The 17,059-nt window shown below is 39.0% G+C and overlaps 1 pseudogene; it reads left to right on the forward strand.

Moving 5' to 3' along the window:
- Window positions 1–11,099: 11,099 nt before the first annotated feature.
- On the forward strand, window positions 11,100–16,082 carry LOC115504833 (annotated as a pseudogene).
- The last annotated feature ends 977 nt before the right edge of the window (window positions 16,083–17,059 follow it).

A 17,059-nucleotide genomic window follows, 5' to 3' on the forward strand; every position in this document is an offset into this window, starting at 1 on the left:
CTTGAGTGTCAGTGGGATCCAGTGACTTGGTTCTAACAAATAGAATACAGCAAAAGTGATGAGATGTCACTTTCAAGATTAGGTTAGAAAGGACTGTGACTTCCATCTTGCTCACACATTCTCTCTGGTTCTTCTCTCTTGTTCATTCTGATGAAGCCAGCTGCCATGTTGTGAGATACCCTATAGAAAAGCCTACATGGCAAGGAACTGAGAGAGGCCTCTGGCCAACAGTCTGCAAAGAACTGAGGCCTTCAGTGCAATAGTCCAGGAGAAGCTAAATCCTGCCAATGACCAGATGGGTGAGCTTGGAAACACATTCTTCCTTCAGCTGATCTTTGAGGTGACTGCAGGCAGCCCCCAACTTACTTATAATTTTTTCACTTTACAATGGTATGGAAGCAACACACACGCATTCAGTAGAAACTATACTTCAAATTTTGAATTTTAATCTTTTCTGGGGCTGGCAATATACAGTACAGTCTTTTTCATGACAGTGGGCAGAGGCAGTGAGCTGAAGCTCCCAGTCAGTCAGGCAATTATGAGGGTGGACAACCATTCTGTACCCAAAACAACCAGGCTGGTTTTCACTTTCAGTACAGTAGTCAATAAATTACATGATATATTCAACACTCTATTATAAAATAAGCTTCCTGCTAGATGATGTTGCCCAGCTGTAGTATAATGTAAGTGTTCTGAGCATGAAGGTAGGCTAAGCTATGATGTTTGGTAAATTGGTTGCATTAAATGCATGTTCAACTTAATGGCATTTTCAATTTATGATGGATTTATATGGATGTGATCCCATTGTAAGTCAAGGAAGATCTGTATAGCCCCATCCAACATTTTGATTGCAGCCTTGTGAGAGACCCTGGCTCAGAGGACTCAGCCAAGCCATTTTGTGATTCCTGACCCACATGAACTGTGAAATAATAAATGTTATATTAATAATATATTGCCCTCGGGGCACCTGGATGGCTCAGTCAGTTCAATGTCCAACTCTTGATTTCGGCTCAGGTCATGATCCCATGGTCGTGGGATTGAGCCCTACACTGGACTTTGCACTGAGTGTGGAACCTACTTAAAATTCTCTCCCTCTGCCACTTTCACTCACTCATGCATACACACACACTCTCTCTCTCAAATAAAAATAATAATAATAACAATATATTGTCCAAAAACAAACATTAATTCTCTGGGACAGTAAACCTAAAGCCATAAAGAAGAAGAACATATTTTCTGGTTACATTTGATTTGAAATGGGTTGCTTTCCACAACTCACCCTCTATTGGAATCAACTAGTTACTTTAAACATTTTATTTACTTACTTATTTATTTATTTATTTATTTATTTTATTTATTTATAGCATGTGCATACATGTGAGCAGGGCAGAGAGCAGAGAGCAAGGAAGAGAGAGAATCCCAAGTAGGCTCCAAGTTATGAGTGCAGAGCCTGACACAGGGCTTGATCCCACAAACTGTGAGATCATGACCTGAGCCGAAATCAAGAGTCAGACACTCAATGAACTGAGCTACCCAGGCACCCCTACTTATTTTTTATTTGAGAGACAGAGAGCAAAGGCAAGGGAAAGGGGCAGAGGGAGAGAGAGAGAGAGAGGGAGAGAGAGAGGGAGAGAGAGAGAGAGAGAGAGAGAGAGAGAGAGAGAGAGAAAGAAAGAAACCCAAGCAGTCTCCACTCAGTGCAGAGCCTGGAGCAGGGCTTGATCCCACAACCCTGGGATCATGACCTGAGCTGAAACCAAGAGTCAAACACTCCATCAGCTGAGCCACCCAGGTACCCCTCTACTAGTTATTTTAAACTGTAGAGTAGTTAGTTCTTTTTATATTTTCTCTTTCAGCCTTCAGATATAATAACAGAGTTGTAAGTATACCTACCTTAGTTGAAACCACTAAAATGATGGTTTGAAGTGTTTCCCTTCAAGAAAAACAAGTTTCCATCCTGTTTTTATGGCTGCAAGGCCAAATCTCTCTCTCTCTCTCTCTCTCTCTCTCTCTCTCTCTGTCTAAAGTATGTATTCAGCAAACTTTGAGAACCTACTACTGGGTGCACCAAGTCCTCTGACTAAGGTTGGGGGTTACAAGGATTAACTAGACTTGGTCTTTAGTGAGGGAGTCTAACAAGTCGACAAGGCCATTAAATACGGTAGGATAAGCCTCAGTCGCTTTGGAAACTCAGAGCGGGGATTCTGTAAGATTTTTTGTAGGACTTGATTTCTGAATTGAGATCTGAACAAGTGGTAGATGGCCAGATGGAGTAAATGGAAGGGAGTCTGTGGTAAGAGTGGAACAGTATGTGCAAAGCCTTGGAATCTTAATCATTAGGTTATTCTACTTCACTTTTTCTGTATTTTTAGTATCTCCCTTTCCATTTGGCCTCTTCTTCTTGGCCTTTAAACATCTTAATATTTACTAGAATCAAAAACAATGAAAAAGAAGATGGCAGAGTAGGAGGACCCTAAGCTCATCTTGTTCCACAGATAACAACTAGATAATATACCAGTGAATAACCCAGAAAATGACCTGAAGACAAGGCAGAACAAATGCCACAACTAAATATAGAGAAGAGGCCATATCGGAGAGGGTAGGAAGAGCGGAGATTGGAAGCTAAATGGACCTGCAGCACTGTCCTTGGGAGGGAGGGAGACTGTGGGCATGGAAAGGAGAAAGAAACATACCCTTACACTGAGGAGCCCACACAGGAAAATGAATCCCCATAACATTTGGCTTTGAAAACCAGAGGGGCCAAATTTCGTGAGTTTTTACAACCAGTAGGACTTAAAACCTGGATTTTAGAATCAACAGGCTCAGCTCTGGGAGAGCCAGGAAAGTCAAAAGGAAACTGACTCCCCACCCTTAAAGAGACAATACAAAAAATAGTCCATGGAGATATAGCATAGAAGCAGCAGTTTGAAAAATGCCTGGGGTGTACAGGAGGGAGAGTAGTTTACTCATCTCAGAGCATGTCCCAAAGGGGCAGAGATCCTTGGGAGACCTCTCCAGGAATAAAGGAGCAGGTAGGGGCCAATTTCCTCCTTTATCCCCTAGCATAAACACATGGCCACCTATAGGAACCACCCTAGTGCTGACACTACCTAACTTGCTAACACCAGTCCCCTATTCCTCTCTGTCCCCTTGTGCTGTGTTTCAGTCAAGGCTTGTCTCCAGCCAAGCCTGCCTCAGTCCTGAAACTGCAGGGCCACTCCCACAGAGGGCCAGTGGCCCAAACCTTGCTAATACCGCTGGACTGCTACACTGCCCAACACCCCCCCCCCCTTCCCGCATATTGCAGATCTGCTCCCTCCAATATGTTCTTGGCTGGAGCCCATCAAGGGAGGTGCCACACACCTGGCAGTGTGCAAGCAGCCCCTCACTGCTTAGCACCACTCCAAGATGACTCCTGCCCTGGAGAGAGGGGAAGATAACCACACACACCAGTCAGAGGCCTCAGCAGTGTGCTGAAGGCTGACAACTGGTCTGACTGCAAGCCTCGCACAATAAGGAAAGCCTTTGGGCTTTGGGAAAATACCCTGCAGTTTGGTGCTACCACATCTCTGGTAAATGCTTAGTCTGACTCAAACCCAAGGCAGCTCCAGACTGGCCCACTAACAGCACAGGGAACTAAACACTGACCACAAGAGGCAAAGAGAGCCACTGCAGATAACAGGACTGAAGAAAAATGTGGCTGAGCCACAATAGCAGGGCACATGCACGTAGGAGACACACCTGAAGAGCCAGATTTCAGTAAACAGGGAACGTTGCACTGCAGGACACTATAGAACCTCTTCTTAATAAGGCCATTATTTTCAAGAGCAGGAGACATAGCTGACTTTCCTAACATAGAGAAAAAGACACAGGGAGTTAGACAAAATGTGGAGACAAAGAATAAGTCCCAAATGAAAGAAACGGACAAAAATCACAGCAAGATATCTGAGCAAAATGGAAATAAGTAATATGTCTGATAGAGAATTTAAAATTATGATCATAAAGATACTCACTGGACTTGAGAAAAGAGTGGAGGACATTTGCAAGACCCTTAACAAAGAGATTAAAAAAGAACCAATCAGAGATGAAGAACACAATCAAAGAAATTAAAAATACACTAGATGGAATAAATAGTACATTAGAGGAAGCAGAAATACAAATCAGAGACCTAGAGGGCAGAGTAATGGAAAGTAATCAAGCTGAGCAGGTGAGAAAAAAATTATGCAAAATGAGAATAGACTTAGGGAACTCAGTGATACCATCAAGTGTAATAACATTCACATTACAGGGACTCCAGAAGGAGAAGAAAGAGAAAAGAGGGGCAGAAAATTTATTTGAAGAAATAATAGCTGGAAACCTCCTGAATCTGGGGAAAGAAACAGAAATCCAGATCCAGGAGGCACGGAGACGCCCAACAAAATCTCCCCAAGGAGGTCCACACCAAGACACATAGTAATTAAAATGACAAAAAGTAGTAAGGAGAGAATTTTATTTTTTTAAGTTTATTTATTTGTTTGTTTGTTTGTTTATTTATTTAGAGAGGGAGAGAGCACACATACACATGTGAGCAGGGGAGGGGCAGAGAGAGAGAGACAGAGAGAGAGAGACAGAGAGAGAGAGAGAGAGAGAACCCCAAGCAGGCTCCTCACTGTTGGCGCAGAATCCAATGTGGGGTTCAATCCCACGAACTGTGAGAACATGACCTGAGCCAAAATCAAGAGTCAGATGCCTGACCTAATGAACCACCCAAGTGCTCCAGGAGAGAATTTTAAAAGCACCAAGAGAGAAGAAAATAGTTACATACAAGGGAAACTCTGTAAGGCTGTTAGCTGATTTTTCAGCAGAACCATTGCAGGCCATAAGGGAATGGTATGAAAATATTCAAAGGGCTGAAAGGAAAAAATCTACAGCCCAGACTATTCTATCCACGAAGGCTATCATTTGGAATAGAAGGAGAGGTAAAGGGTTTCCCAGACAAGAAATGTCAAAGGGGACTCTGAATGAAAAGGAAAGACCGTAATCAAGAATAAGGAAAGTAGAAAACACAAAAGTAGTAAAGATAAGTATACCTGAAAAATCAGTCAAAGGACTCACAGGATAAAAGGATGTAAAGTATGACACTGTATACTTAAATATGGGGAGGAGAAATGTAAAAAATGGGTTCAAACTTAAGCAGCCATCAACTTAAGATAGACTACTATATGCAGAATAGTAACCACCAATCAAAAGCCAGTAATAGAAATGCAAAAAATAAAGAGAAAGGGATCCCAGTATATCACTAAAGAAAGCCTACTAATCATGAGAGAAAAGAGCGAGGGAAGAAAGGAACAAACTACAAAAACAACTATAAAACAATAACAAAATGGCAATAAATACATATCTGTAAATAACACTTTGAATGTAAATGGACTAAATGCTCCAATCAAAAGACATAGGGTGATAGAATGGATAAAAAATAAGACCCATCCCCATGCTGCCTACAAGGATTCATTCCAGATCTACAGACACATGCAGATTGAAAGTGAAGGAATGGAGCAGCATTTATCATGCAAATGGATGTTAAAAGAAGCTGGGGTAGCAATACTTACATTGGACAAAATAAAAAAAAAAAAGATTCACCAAGATCAAATGGGATTTATCTCTGGGATGTAGTGTGGTTCAACATTCTCAAATCAATGTGATACATCGACAAGAAATGGATAAAAACCATATGATCATTTCAATAGATGCAGAAAAAGTATTTGACAAAGTACAAAACAAAGAGGGTAACAAAAGGCAAAGAAGGATACTATTTAATAATAAAGAGAACAATCCAGGAAGAAGATTTAACAATAGTAAATATTTCTGCCCCCAACAAAGAAACACCCAACTATTTAAAGCAGTTAATGACAAACATAAAGGAAATAATCAGGGGTACCAGGGTGGCTCAGTCAGTTAAATGTCAGACTCTTGATTTTGGCTCAGGTCATGATCTCACAGTTCATGAGTTTGAGCCCGACATCGGGCTTTGCACGGACAGCACGGAACCTGCTTGGCATTTTCTCTCTGCCCCTTCCCTGCACTCTCTCTCTCTCTCTCTCTCTCTCTCTCTCTCTCGATAAATAAATAAGGTTTTAAAAAAGGAAGTAATTGATAATAATACAATAATAGCACCCCACTTACATCAATAGACAGATCATGCAAACAGAAGATCAACAAGGAATTAGAGGCTTTGAATGACACATTGGACCAGATGGACCTAACAAATATATTCAGAACATTCCATCCTAAAACAGTAGAATACACATTCTTTTCAAGTGCACATTGAACATTCTCCAGAACAGATCACATATTAGGCCACAAAACAAATCTCAACAAATTCAAAAAGATCAGTCATACCATGCATCTTTCCTGACCACAATGTTCTGAAACTAGAAATCAACCACAAGAAAAAAATCTAGGAAGAGCTCAAAACATAGAGGTTTAATAACATGCTACTAAACAATGAATGAGTCAACCAAGAAATCAAAGAGGAAATAAAAAAATACATGGAGACAAATGAAAAAGAAAACACAATGGTCCAAAATCTTTGAGATGCAGCAAAAGCAGTTATAAGAGGAAAGTTTATAACAATATAGGCCTTCCTCAGGAAGTAAGAAAAACCTCAAACAACCTAACCTTATACCTAAAGGATCTAAAAAATGAACAACAAGAACAACAACAAAAAACCCAAATACAGTAAAAGGAAGGAAATAATAAAGATTAGAGCAGAAATAAATGATATAGAAGAAATACAAAACAAAATGAACAAACAAAAAGGAACTAAAAAACAATAAAACAGATCAATAAAACCAGGAGGTGGTTCTTTGAAAGTAACAACAAAATTGATAAACTTTTAGCCAGAATCATCAAAAGAGAGAGAGAGGGGATTCAAAGAAACAAAATCAGAAATGAAAGAGGAGATGGGAATGCAAGCTGGTGCAGCCACTCTGGAAAACAGTATGGAGGTTCCTCAAAAAACTAAAAATAGAACTACCCTATGATCCAGCAATTGCACTACTAGGCATTTATCCACGGGATACAGGTGTACTGTTTCGAAGGGACACAGGCACCCCCATGTTTATAGCAGCACTATCAAAAATAGCCAAAGTATGGGGGCGCCTGGGTGGCGCAGTCGGTTAAGCCTCCGACTTCAGCCAGGTCACGATCTCGCGGTCCGTGAGTTTGAGCCCCGCGTCAGGCTCTGGGCTGATGGCTCAGAGCCTGGAGCCTGTTTCCGATTCTGTGTCTCCCTCTCTCTCTGCCCCTCGCCCGTTCATGCTCTGTCTCTCTCTGTCCCAAAAATAAATAAACGTTGAAAAAAAAAAATTTAAAAATAGCCAAAGTATGGAAAGAGCCCAAATGTCCATCGATGGATGAATGGATAAAGAAGATGTGGTATATATATATACAATGGAGTATTACTCGGCAATCAAAAAGAATGAAATCTTGCCATTTACAACTACATGGATGGAACTGGAGGGTATTATGCTAAGTGAAATTAGTCAGAGAAAGACAAACATCATATGACTTCACTCATATGAGGACTTTAAGAGACAAAACAGATGAACATAAGGGAAGGAAAACAAAAATAATATAAAAACAGGGAGGGGGACAAAACAAAAGAGACTCATAAATATGAAGAACAAACTGAGGGTTACTGGAGGGGTTGTGGGGGGGGGATGGGCTAAATGCGTAAGGGGCATTAAGGAATCTACTCCTGAAATCATTGTTTCACTATATGCTAACTAATTTGGATGTAAATTTAAAAAAATAAAAAATAAAATTAAAAAGAAATGAAAGAGGAGAAATAACAACTGACATCACAGAAATACAAAGGATTATAGCAACAAATTGAGCAACCTAGAAGAAATGGTTAAATTCCTAGAAACATAACCTTCCAAAACTCAATCAGGAAAAACTAGAAAATTTGAACAGACTGATTACCAGTAATGATATTGAATCAGTAATCAAAAAACTTCCAACAAACAAAAGTCCAGGGCCAGATATCTTCACAAGTGAATTCTACTAAACATTTAAAGAAGACTTAATACCTATTCTCCTCAAACTAGTCCAAGAAATAGAAGAGGAAGGAAAACTTCCAAATTCATTCTATGAGGCCAGCATTATCCTGATACCAAAACCAGGTAAAGACATTACAAAAAAAGAGAACATCAAGCCAAAATCTGTAGTTGCAACAATCCTCAACAAAATATTAACAAACCAAATTCAAAAATACGTTAAAAAATGATTCACTGGGGTGCCTGGGTGGCTCAGTTGGTTGAGCGTCTGACTCTTGGTTTTAGCTTCAGGTCTTGATCTCAGGGGTCATGAGTTCAAGTTCTGCATTGGGGTACATGTTGGGTGTGGAGACTACTTTAAAAAAAAGATCCACTAAGATCAAGTGAGACATCTCTGGGATGTAAGTGGGGTTCAGTATTCTCAAATAAATCAAAGTGATACATCACATCAATAAGAAAAGGATAAAAACCATATGATCATTTCAATAGATGAAGAAAAAGGAGTTGACAAAGTACAATATCCATTCATGATAAAAACCTTCAACAATGTAGTGTTTAGAGGAAACATACCTCTAAGGCCATATATGAAAAACCCACAGCTAACATCATATCCAATGGCAAAAAACAGATCGTTTCCTCTAGGAACGAGACAAGAATGTCTACTCTCACCAGTTTTATTCAACATGGTACTGGAAGTCCTAGGCACAGCAATCAGACAAGAGAAAGGAATAAAAGGCATCCAAATTAGTAAGGAAGAGGTAAAACTTTCACTATTTGCAGATGACATGATAGTATATATAGAAAATCCTAAAGACTCTAACAAAAACCTACTAGAACTGATACATGAATTTAGTAAGGTCACAGGATACAAAATCAATGTGTAGAAATCTGTTGCATTTATATACACCTAAAATGAAGCAGCAGAAAAGAGAAATTAAGAAAACAATCTTATTTACAACTGCACCAAAAATAATAAAATACTTAGGAATAAACTTAACTGAAAAGATGAAAGAAAGGATTGGAAGAACAAAGTTTGTTAAATGTTCATACTACCGAAAGCAATCTACACGTTTAATGCAATCCCTATCAAAATACCAACAGCATTTTTCACAGAATCAGAACAAACAATACTAAAATTTGTATGGAACCTCAGAGGACTCTGAATAGCTAAATCAATCTTGAAAAAAAAATAAAAACAACGGTGGATGTATCACAATTCCAATTTCAAGTTTGCTACAAAGGTGTGGTAAGCCAAACAGTATGGCACTGGTACAAAAATAGACACATAGATCAATAGAATGAGACAGAATGCCCAGAAATAAACCCATGACTATATGGTCAATTAATCTTCAATAAAGGAGGCAAGAATACGCAATGGAAAAAAAGACAGTCTCTTCAACAAATGGTGTTGGGAAAACTGGACAGCTACATGCAAAAGAATGAAACTGGACCACTTTCTTACACCATACACCAAGAAACCTCAAAATGGATTAAGGACCTAAGTGCAAGACCTAAAACTGTAAAAATCCTAGAAAAGAACACAGGCAGCAATTTCTCTGGCATCGCCCATAGCAACATTTTTCTAGATATGTCTCCTAAGACAAGGGAAACAAAAGCAAAAATAAACCACTGGGATGACCTCAAAATAGGAACCTCTGCACAGCAAAGGAAATAATCAACAAAACTAAAAGACAACCTACTGAATAGGAGAAGATATTTCCAAATGACATATCCAATAAAAGGTTAGTATCCAAAGTATATAAAGAACTTCTATAACTCAACACCCCCCAAAACAAATAATCCAATTAAAAAATGTACAGAAGACACAAATAGACATTTCTCCAAAAACAGACAAATGGCAAGCATCTCAACATCAAAAAGATGCTCAACATCATTCATCATCAGGGAAATGCAAACCAAAACTATAATGAGGTATCACCTCACACTTGTCAAAATGGCTAAAATCTAAAACACAAGAAACAAGTGTTTGTGAGGATGCAGAGAAAAAGGAACCTTCTTGCACTGTTGGTGGGAATGCAAACTGGTACAGTCACTATGGAAAACTGTACAGAGTTTCCTCAAAAAATTAAAAATAGAACTACCCTATGATTCAATAATCACATTCCTGGGTATTTAGTCAAAGAATAGGAAAACAGTAATTTGAAAGGATATAGGCACCCCTATATTTCTAGCAACATTATTTACAATAGCCAAATTATGGAAGAAGCTCAAGTGTCCATAGATAGATGAATGGATAAAGAAGAAGTGATAGATAGGTAGATAGATATAGATATAGATAATGGAATATTTATTGGACATAATGGATATATATTTAATGGAATATTCCTCAGCCATAAAAAAGAACAAAATCTTGCCATTTGCAATGACTTGGGTGGAGCTAGAAAGTATAATGCTAAGTGATATAAGTCAGAAAAAGACAAATACCATATGATTTCACTTACCTGTAGGATTTAAGAAACAACACAAAGGGGGAAAAAATAAGAGAGAGAGAGAGAGAGAGAGAGAGAGAGAGAGAGAGAGAGAGAGAAATCAAGAAGCAGTCTCTAACCGTAGAGAACAAAGTCATGGTTACTAGAAGGGAAGTTGCGGGGGCTGGGGGATGGGTAAAATAGGTGATGGGGATTAAGGAGTGCATGTGTTGTAATGAGTATTGGGTGATGTATGGAAATGTTGAATCATTGTGTTGTACACCTGAAACTAATATTACACTATGTGTTAACTATACTGGAATTAAAATAAAACCTTAAAAAAACAGAAAAAGTCATTTTTATTTTGTTTTTATCTAACCTGTTTGGTGAATACCTTAGTCATGATCAAAATGAGATAATGCATTTGGAAGCAATATGTAAACTGTAAAATGCTACACAAAAGAATCTAAGACTATAAAGACATGAGATTGCTTCTTCTCTTCCCTAGAGGAAACAATCCTAAATCTGTTAACCTTTCTAAACAGGATTTCAATTCCAACCACACAAATTCTTGAGAATCCACTAAATTGCAGGCAGAAATAGGGCCCCACACTGATCCTTTACATCCAACATGTCCTTATATGAGGCCAGAACAGAGTTCCTAAGACTGCGTCATGCTGCCCTAGGTCTGACTTAGATTTCTAGCTTTTAGTGAGGTGGAGTATTCTTTGCTGATTTGCATTTTCCTCATTGTAGCACTAAGCTCAATCATGCAACCTTTCTCTGTAGCGTTTCTTTGAAAGCACCAAAAAAATTAGCTTCAAAATTATTTTAAGTGATAGAGAATATTTAGTCCTTCCCTCTCACCACCAAGAAAAATATGACAAGTTTCAGGTTTGGAAAAACTACATTTTCCCATTTATATCCAAATTTGAATGACTGCTTTACTACTCACCAGAAAAAAAATATTTCCAGTTCTCAGAAACCCACTATCTACTGACTGCTAAGTAGCTTATTTGTAGTTGGGAGTTACTAAGTTACTTCAAAATTCCTTTTCTATATAAGATACTACTAAACTTTTGGCAACAATAAATTTTATTTTTTTTTAATGGGAAGCTAGGCAAAACTGCCAAGGGAGTATTACAAACCACAAAATTGTTATTATTGAGAACAATCTTAATATTATGTGGCAACAAAGATACTGAGCCACATTCCACATTTGTATAAATTCTTCTGAAGTATAGCACGGCCATAATCAATGTTATATGATTAAATTTATTTCAAAATCTTGGTGGATCTGAGGCATATAAAATAATAATAATAATAATAATAATAATAATAATAATAATACAGAAAGAGAGAGAGAGTAGGCAAGGGAGGGGCAGAGAGATAGAGGGAGACACAGAACCCGAAGCAGGCTCCAGGCTCTGAGCTGTCAGTGCAGAGCTGGACGCAGGGCTCCAACCCACGAGACCATGACTTGAGCTGAAGTCAGATGTTCAACTGACTGAGCCACCCAGGCACCCCTAAATAATAATACGTTTTAAATGAAGTCAGAACATTTTCTGAGTTTTCCCCCAAATTTTTGGAGAATAAGTTTCTTGGTCAATGTCAAGAATTTTTGAGACCCTGATAATTTGTCTTAAAATAACATTTTATTTAAAAATTTTAGGCTCTTTAGAAAGAGAAATTGCTTTGAAATGCTAATTACCCCCACCCTCCTTGGTTTCTATTGCATTTGTCATCATATCATCTTAAGACATGTTGGTAAGAGGCTGATATGGAAGGGCTTTGAAACAAGAAGAAAGTCTTTCCAACCTTGAATTAAGGTAATTTTAAGTATCAAGTCTGCAGACATCCAGGGGGTTGTTCAAGAACAAAGCTTCATCTGTTGCCTGTTCTTATGCATTTTAATGTACTGTACACTAAGACTCAAGAAAAAAAGGTTTAACAAGCTTCTGACTTTTGATTGAAACTCTTTTGCAGGGTTTTTCACAAAAAAACACACATTTTATAACCCAGAGAACTAAGTAAAGATTTTTTTTTTTTGTTTTAAGAAGAATGAGGCAGGTTTTGAAAGGCATTCTTCTAGAAACCTAAAACTTTGCTGATTGCTTCCAGGTTTTGATATATTTCTGTGGTTAACAGGATACCACAGTAGGGGGCATCAAAGAGATAGTAAGTTTTGCACCTAGAAAATAATTCTATTTTTGTATTGAAATTGAATTTGCCTTTATAGATAGAATAAATTTACATTTCAAATAGCAAAGGGAATTCTGCAAAGGACTCCTACAACATCCAGACCCAAGTTATGTATAGTCTACCACCGTCAGTGACTTCTTTGCCAATTATCCTGGATCTGCAGAGAAATTCTTATAAGGGCATTTTAAGCACCATGAGAAATGTATGATTAACGTTTAGAGAAAAGCAATCTAGAATATAAAAACTATAGGTTATATGTCCAAAATACCTTTTTCTGAAGATCAGGAACTGTGGTCATCAGGGAGAATAGACACCTAATAAACAGAAATGGGAGCTGCTGGGGAGTAACAGGAGTTTAAGCTGAGTGAGGTGTGCCCAAAGCTCAGGGTGCTACATGGTGACCTGGATGGGGTTGGGGAGATGCCTGCCTACATGGTGAGCCAGGTGCCTGTCAGGTGCTTGTCATCCTCAGAGAGGCTGTAAGGATTAAACTCACCTTGTTGCTCATCCCTGTTTTCATTTTTTTAAAAATGTTTATTTATTATTGAGAGACAGACACAGAGCGTGAGCAGGGGAGGGGCAGAGAGAGAGAGACAGAGCATGAATGGGGAAGGAGCAGAGACAGAGGGAGACACAGAATCCGAAGCAGGCTCCAGGCTCCGAGCTGTCAGCACAGAGCCCAACGCGGGGCTCAAAACTCACAAACTGCGAGATCATGACCCAAGCCGAAGTCGGTTGCCTAAACAACTGAGCTATCCAGGGGCCCCTCATCCCTGTTTTCATTAATCAACACCTAAGTTTCTTGTCCTTGGCCTAGTCTTAAACTTTACTTCCCACCTCTTTCCAAATCATTTCACTGCATGTTTAGGAACTTCTAGTCCACAGATTAAACAAACTCTCGAATAATCTCAAACTATGACTGGGAACTCACCTTCAAGTCTTGGCTTAACTGAAACCTGGCTCTCACCTAGAGATACCCTCCTCTGTGGGGATTTCCAATCGCGGCTATTCTGACACCCAGCTATGGAGAAAGACATTTTATCAGCCCATAAATGGGACCGCCTCCTTCTTGCAAGTATTTAAAAGTTGCCTTTTTTCTTTCTGATTTTCTTAGCATGCATAGCCTGACCCTGCTCAGCACTATTTTTGAGGTTCAGTCAGTCTCCGAGAAGAATGTGTCCTCTTCTTCTTTTGTTTTTGTTCTTTGTTTTTGGCTGACAAGAGGCATGTAGTTCTTGGTGAGTACATTTAATTGGTAAAGGTTTGGTAAGTCTAAATGATGTTTAATAGGAAAAGTTCATATTTTGATCTTCATATTACCTTTCATTTTTTACGATATAAAAAGGTTTTTTATATTAAACTGTGAGTATGTATGAGAAAGGAGCCAATTTTTTAAATGTTTCTTTTTGGGGGCGACTGGGCGGCTCAGTCGGTTAAGTGTCTGCCTTTGGCTCAGGTCATGATCTTGCAGTGTGTGAGTTTGAGCCCCGCATCAGCTGTGTGCTGACAGCTCAGAGCCTACAGCCCGCTTCAGATTCTGTCTCCCTCTGTCTCTGCTCCTTCCCCACTCATGCTCTGTCTCTGTCTCTGTCTCTCTCAAAAATAAACAAACATTAACAAAATTAAGTGTTTCTTTTTGTATGTTAATCGACTACCTTATGGAGTTTTGTTTTGTTTTATATATCATTTGCCTGGAGTTACTTAATTATTTTCTTAAGTACTATTTACTGAAGCCAAGTACAATTACTGGTGTATTTAGGTTGTTTTTTTCCAAGTTTTGCTCCCTAAATCAGACTCTAACTCCTTTGAGGGCCACACTACCATGCTTATGTGACAATTACTTAAAGAAGCATTCTTAAGTCCTTGGAGGGATTCTGATCAATGCTTTCTCTGAAACCTTGTAAAAGTATTTTACTTCCTTTTGCAGCAAAGACAAGTAATACTGCTTATAATAAGTTTGGAAAGATTACTTGAATGGAGGCTGCTGCTTCTCACATTTCCATAAAAAGAGCCCTGTAGCAATCAACATTCTGCTATGCCATCCATGTTGTAGACCTTCACTTTTCCATCCTTATGTAACACTCCTTTCTCTGGAATTGATACTATCTGACTATCCTCATTGCTGTATCTTCACATCTTAAGGTTACTCCCCTCACTCTTGAAGATTTTGGCTCCTGTCTTCTCTTCAGAACGACTTCCATCATCTTAGATGGCTCTATCTAACACTAAAGCCTCAAAGTTCTTTGACAGCTTGACCCCATTAGCCCATCCCTCCAGTCACAGTTGTGGGAAGGAAGGCAAGTGTAGTAGGCCGAAGCTTTCATAGGCCCTAATGAACATGCTAGTATTTATGCTCTGTATATCTCCTTGCCTTGACTCTGAGCTGGCTGTGTGACCTGTATGGAAAAATTACATCAGTTCCAGCCCTAATACTTAAGAAGTCCTGAGAGCTCTCTAAAAAACCTGGGTTCGGAACTGATGTGTCATGCTTTCTTTGGAGTCGGTCGTTTTAGAAATGTCTCTTTCCCATCGCGGGTTGCTTGGAGTGAGCTCGCGGGTCTGTAAGATCAGAAAATTGAGAGTTTCTTCGCGCCCCTGTAGCTGCACCAGGGGGCTCTGCCGCTATCACCAAGCCACAAAATGAACATGTTGAGTTACACCGGAAGCACTGTGGCTATCATTTAGATTACCATGAGAAAAAGAGAAAGAAAGAAGGTTGAGAGGCTCATCAACATTCAAAGAAGGCAAAAAAGATGATTGGTCTGAAAGCTAAGTTCCACCATAAACAGCGCCATCCTGAGAAAATACAAATGAAAAAGACTATCAAGATGCATGAAAAGAGAAACACCAAGCAAAAGAATGATGAAAAGACTCCACAAGGAGCAGTACCTGAATATGTACTGGACAGGGAGGGACAGTCCCAAGCTAAAGTACTTCCAACATGATTAAACAAAAATGAAAAGAGAAAGCAGCAAAATGGGAAGTCCTTTGCTCAAAGTTCGTGCCCAGGGAGAAACAGAAGTATTAAAAGTTATTCGAACAGGAAAGAGAAAGAAGAAAGCATGGAAGAGGATGGTTACTAAAGTCGGCTTTGTTGGAGATGGCTTTACTCTAAAACCACCTAAATATGAAAAATTCATTAGGCCAGTGGGCTTACTTTTCAAAAAGGTCCATGTAACACATCCTGAATTGAAAGCCACCTTTTGCCTGCCAATTGTTGGTATAAAAGGGAATCCCTCATCCTCACTATGTACATTTTTGGGTGTTCTTATGAAAGGTACTGTCATTGAAGTGAACGTAAGTGAGTTGGGCCTTGTGACACAAGGAGACAAGGTTATTTGGGGGAAAATATGCCCAGGTTACCAACAGTCCTGAAATCTATGGATACATAAATGTGGTCTTGTTGGTTTGACAGCAGTTTCAGACAAGTAACTTTACAATTACTGATTTCAACAATAGAATTTAGTGATTCATCAGTTACATATAACACCCAGTACTCATCCCATCAAGCATCTTCCTTAATGCCCCTCACCCATTTAGCCATCCCCCACACCCGACACCCCTCTAGCACTCTTCAGTTTGTTCTCTGTATTTAAGAGTCTCTTATGGTCTGTCTCCCTCTCCGTTTTTATATTATTTTTGCTTCCCTTCCCTTATGTTCATCTGTTTTGTATCTTAAATTCCACATATGTATGAAGTCATATTTGTCTTTCTCTGACTGACTGATTTTGCTTCGCATAATAGACTCTAGTTCCATCCACGTTGCTACAGATGGCAAGATTTCATTCATTTTGATTGCTGAGTAGTATTCCATCAGTGTGTGTGTGTGTGTGTGTGTGTGTGTGTGTGTGTGTGTGTGTATCACCTCTTCTTTATCCATTCATCCATTGATGGACATTTGGGCTCTTTCCATACTTTGGCTATTGTTGATAGTACTGCTATAAACATTGAGGTGCATGTGCCCCTTCGAAATAGCATACCTGTATCCCTTGGATAAATACCTAGTAGTGCAATTGCTGGGTCATAGGGTAGTTCTATTTTTAATTTTTTTGAGGAACCTCCATACTGTTTTCCAAAGTGGCTGTTGCATTCCCATCAACAGTGCAAAAGTGTTCCTCTTTCTCCGCATCCTCACCAACATCTGTTGCTGCCTAAGTTGTTAATTTTAGCCATTCTGACAGGTGTGAGATGGTATTCCATCATGGTTTTCATTTGTTTTTCCCTGATGATGAGTGATGTTGAGCACTTTTCATGTGTCTATTAGCCATCTGGATGTTGTCTTTGGAAAAGTGTCTATTCATGTCTTTTGCCCATTTCTTCACTGGATTATTTGTTTTTTGGGTGTTGATTTTGATAAGTTCTTTATAGATTTTGGATACTAACTCTTTA

This window comes from Lynx canadensis, chromosome F1 (assembly GCF_007474595.2).
Source record: "Lynx canadensis isolate LIC74 chromosome F1, mLynCan4.pri.v2, whole genome shotgun sequence".
Classification (NCBI taxonomy): Eukaryota; Metazoa; Chordata; class Mammalia; order Carnivora; family Felidae; genus Lynx; species Lynx canadensis.